Below are 5,462 nucleotides of genomic sequence, written 5' to 3'. Positions count from 1 at the left end.
CATAATACGTGCATGCATAAATATAGGATAAATCACAAAAGTAGCATTATAGGTAAGTGGGAAAGGAAGATCTTCTTCCTCTGCCAGGTGTCTTTTTTCCCTTCCCTCCTTCCTCTCTTTTATCAAGGATGTGGATATGGTGGTTGGAGCTCCAGCCATCTTGTACCACAAGGAAATCTTGAAGTGAGAGACGTGCTGTTTGCGACAGTGAAAAAATATGATACCCTTCCAGCCCTGGCAGACTACCTGCTGGCTTATTTTACATGAAAGAATAGTAAAGCTCTTTCTTGTTTAAGCCACTGTTCAGGGGTTGTTACTAGTAGTCAAGTGCAATTCCTAAGTAACACTCACTATTTGCTTTCTTCTTCCCATACAAAAATGAGAAGTTAGGCACAAATAGAGGTGAGAGGGGAGATTATGCAATCTACTTAACAATCTTTTGAAATTATAGTGATAAGTATAGCATCATCTTGACTACTGAGTTATGAATTCAGAACCCTATTCTGTCTCCCAAATCGAGTGGAATAAGAATTAATCAAAAGTGATAAATGCAGAAATGTGAGGGGTTTAGCAGGAGAAAAAATAAAGTACAAATCAATTCCCCACTACTTATAGGTTAGTGTCTGAAAATACCCCCTTTCCTTCTTATATGTTCAAAAACATTTTTTTTCTGTTTGGGTTTTCATTTTTATGATATTCTCTAAAATTTATTAATATTTCGTTTTTGAAGTACCAAATATGTTGAATCTGCAAGACACTTATAATCACAAAAATGATCTCAATATTGCTTTAATCATTCAGCATCAATGTTAACAGTTCTGTAACACTCATTCATCACTATTTTTCCGTTCCCCATTTTAATACTTTAAAAATACATGTTAAGTGTACTTCAATAAGCAATTCCCAATTTCTTTTTTTGTTTAAATATAATTGACATATCACATTGTATAACTTTAAGGTGTGCAATGTGTTGATTTGTTAGAATTATATGTTGCAATATGATAACCACCATAACAGTAGCTAACACCTCCATCATGTCACATAAGTATAATTTCTTTCTTGCGATGAGAACATTTAAGATCAAGTCTTTTAACAACTTTCAAGTATATAATGCAATATTGTTAGTTATAAGCACAATGTTGTGCATTAGAGCTCCAGAAGTTATTCATCTTCTAAATGCAAGTTTGTACCCTGTAAAGAACATGTCCCCAATTCCCCCACCTCCCAGCCACTAGTAACCAAAATTAGATTCTCTGTTTCTCTGAGTTCAGCTTTTTTAGATTCAACATATAAATGAGAGCACACAATATTTGTCATTCTCTTTGTGACTTATTTCACCTAAGAAATGCCCTCAGGGTCCATTCTTGTTGTCACAAACAGCAAGTTTACTTTTGTGGCTGAATAATATTCCATTGTATATTTGTACCACATCTTCTTGATCCATTCATTCATTGACAGACAAGTAGGTTGTTTCCATATCTTTGGTACTATGAATACAGCTGCAGTAAACATGGGAGTATATATATCTTTTTGATACCGTGTATCATTTCCTTTGGATATATACCTAGAAGTAGAAGCCTGGATCATATGGTAGTTCTATTTTTAATTTTTTTTATTAAGGTCATAATAGTTTATCACATTGTGAAATTTCACTTGTACATTATTATTTGTCCATCACTATATAAGTGCTCCCATTCACCCTTTGTGCCCACCACCCAGCCCCCTTCCCCGTGGTAAGCACTGAACTGTCCTCTTTGTCTGTGTGTTTATCTTCCACATATGAGTGAGGTCATCTGGTGTGTGTCTTTCTCTGTCTGGCTTACTTCACTTAGCATAATACCCTCAAGCTTCATTCGTGTTGCTGCAAACGGGACAATTTTGTCTTTTATTATGGCTGAGTAGTATTCGATTGTATGTATATACCACATCTTTATCCAAACATCAGTTGATGGGAACTTGGGTTGCTTCCACATCTTGGCTATTGTGAATAGTGCTGCAATGAACATAGGGGGTACATAAGTCTCTTTGAATTTTTGATTTCAAGTTCTTTGGATAAATACTGAGGAGTGGGATAGCTGGGTCCTATGGTATTTCTAATTTTAATTTTTTGTGAAATCTCCATACTGTTTCCCACAGTGGCTGCACCAGTTTGTATTCCCGCCAGCAGTGGATGAGGGTTCCTTTCTCTCCACAATCTCTCCAACATTTATTATTTTTTATCTTGGTGATTATAGCCATTTTAATGGGTGTTAGGTGATATCTTAGTGCAGCTTTGATTTGTGTTTCCCTGATCATTAGTGATGTTGAACATTTTTCGTGTGCCTGTTGGCCATCTATATATCTTCTTTGGAGAAATGTCTGTTCATATCCTCTGCCCATTTTTTTTATCAGGTTTTTTGTTGTTGTCCAGTTGTGATGAGTTCTTTATAAGTTATGGAGATTAACCCCTTGTAGGATATATGATTTGCAAATATTTTCTCCCAATTGCTGGTTTCCTTTGCCTTTCAGAAGCTCTTTAGTCTGATGAAGTCCCACTTATTTTTTTTGTTTCTCTTGTCCGAGAAGGCATAGTATTCAAAATAAAGACTGATATTAGTCTACTACCTATATTTTCTTCTAGAATGTTTGTAGTTAAAGGTCTTACCTTCAAGTAGTCGATCCATTTTGAGTTTATTTTTGTGTATGGAAAAAGATAATGGTCTACATTCATTTTTTTGTATGTGGCTGTCCAGTCTTCCCAACACCGTTTATTGAAGAGACTGTCCTTTCTCCATTGCATATTCTTAGCACCTTTGTCAAAGATTAGCTTTCTATAGATGTGTAGTTTTATTTGTGGGCTTTCAGTTCTGTTCCATTGATCTGTGTGTCTGTTTTTGTGCCATTGCCATGCTGTTTTGATTACTATGGCTTTGTAGTACATTTTGAAGTCAGTGATTGTGATGCCTCAAGCTTTGTTCTTTTTTCTCAAGATTACTTTAGCTATTCAGGGTCTTTTATTGCCCCAGATGAATTTTAGGATTCTTTGTTCTACTTCCATGAAGAATGTCATTGGGATTCTGATTGGGATTGCATTGAATCTGTAGATTGCTTTGGGTAGTATGGACATTTTAACTATGTTTATTCTTCCAATCCACGTGCATGGAATATATTTCCATTTATTTATGTCATCATCCATTTCTTTCAGTAATGTCTTATAGTTTTCATTGTATAGGTCTTTCACCTCCTTGGTTAAATTTATTCCTAGATATTTTATTCTTTTTGTTGCAATTGTAAATGGGATTGTATTCATGAGTTTTCATTCGGTTAGTTCATTATTAAAGTATAGAAATGCAACAGATCTTTTAAGTTGATTTTGTACTCTACAACTTTACTGTAGTTGTTGATTATTTCTAAGTGTTTTCTGATGGATTCTTCAGGGTTTTCTATATATAAAATCATGTTGTCTGCAAACAGTGAGAGTTTCGCTTCTTCATTTCCTATTTGTATCCCTTCTATTCCTTTTCCTTGCCTAATTTCTCTGGCCCAGACTTCCAGTACTATGTTGTAAAAGAGTGGTTATAGTGGGCATCCTTGTCTTGTTCCTGTTCTCAGAGAGATGGCATCCAGTTTTTGCCCATTGAGTATGATGTTGGCTGTGGGTCTGCCATATCTGGCCTTTATTATGTTGAGGTAATCTCCTTCTATCCCAATTTTGTTAAGAGTTTTTATCATAAATGGCTGTTGGATCTTGTCAAGTGCTTTCTCTGCATCTATTGAGATGATCATGTGGTTTTTATTCCTCATTTTGTTAATGTGTACCATGCTGATTGATTTGTGGATGTTGAATCATACCTGTGTCCCTGGTATAAATCCCACTTGCTCATGGTGTATAATCTTTGGAAGTATTGCTGTATTAGGGTTGCCAATATTCTATTGAGGATTTTTGCAGCTATGTTCATCAGCAATATTGGCCTGTAGTTTTCCTTTTTTGTGTTGTCCTTCTCAGGTTTTGGTATCAGGCTGATGCTGGCCTCATAGAATGTGTTAGGAAGTATTCCGTCTTCCCCAACTTTTTGTAATTGTTTGGAAAGGATAGGTGTTAAATCTTCTTGAATTTTTCATAGAATTCGCCAGGGAAGCCGTCTGGTCCTGGATTTTTATTTTGGGGGAGTTTTTTGATTACTATTTTAGTCTCTTTACTTGTGATTCGTCTATTCGTATGCTCTATTTCTTCTTGATTCAGCTTTGGGAGGTTGTAGAAGTCCAATAATTTATCCACTTCTTCTAGATTGTCCAATTTGTTAGCATATAGTTTTTCATAGTATTGTATTTCTGTGGTATCCATTGTAATTTCTCCTCTTTCATTTCTGATTCTATTTATTTGAGCTTTCTCCCTTTTTTTTCTTTGTGAGTCTGGCTAAGGGTTTGTCATTTTTGTTTATCTTCTCAAAGAAACAGCTCTTTGTTTCATTGATTCTTTCTACTGTCTTTTTTGTTTCAATTTCATTTATTTCTGCTCTCATTTTTATTATTTCCCTCCTTCAGCTGACTTTAGGCTTTGTTTGCTTTTATTTTTCTAATTCTATAAGGTGTAGTTTGAGCTTGCTTATTTGGGATTTTTCTTATTTGTTAAGGTCAGCCTGTATTGCAATGAGTTTCCCTCCTAGTACCACTTTTGCTGCCTCGCATATGAGTTGGTATGGTATGTTTTCATTTTCATTTGTCTCCAGATATTTTTTGATCTCTCCTTTAATTTCTTTGATGATCCATTGGTTGTTTGGTAGCATATTGTTTAGTCTCCACGTCTTTGTTCCTCTCTCAGCTTTTTTCTTGTAGTTAATTTCTAGTTCCATAGCCTTATGGTCAGAAAAGATGCTTATCATTATTTTAACCTTCTTAAATTTATTGGGGCTTGGCTTGTTTCCCAACATGTAATCTATCCTTGAGAAAGTTCCATGTGCACTTGAGAAGAACATGTATGCTGCTGTTTTTGGATGGAGTGTTCTATATATGTCTATTAAGTCCATTTGGTCTAGTTTTTCATTTAATTCCGCTGTTTCCTTGTTGACATTCTGTCTGGATGATCTATCCATTGATGTGAGTGGAGTGTTGAGATCCCCTACTGTTGTTGTGTAGTTATTAATATCTCCTTTTAGGTTTGTTAATTGATGCTTTATGTACTTTGGTGCTCCTGAGTTGGGAGCATAGACATTTATAAATGTTATGTCTTCTTGGTGGAGTGTCTCTTTTATCATTATATACTGCCCCCTTTGTCTCTGTTTACCTGTCTTTTCTTGAAGGCTACTTTGTCTCATACAAGTATGGCAACACTTGCTTTCTTTTGTTTGCCATTAGCTTGGAGTATCACCTTCCATCCCTTTACTCTGAGGCTGTGTTTGTCGTTGAAGCTGAGATGTGTTTCCTAGAGGCAGCACATTCTTGGGTCTTGTTTTTTAATCCATCTTGCCCCTCTGTGTCTTTTG

Source organism: Equus caballus, chromosome 14 (assembly GCF_041296265.1).
Source record: "Equus caballus isolate H_3958 breed thoroughbred chromosome 14, TB-T2T, whole genome shotgun sequence".
Taxonomy (NCBI): domain Eukaryota; kingdom Metazoa; phylum Chordata; class Mammalia; order Perissodactyla; family Equidae; genus Equus; species Equus caballus.
The sequence above is the reverse complement of the archived record's forward strand: the minus strand, read 5'-3'. Positions refer to the sequence as shown.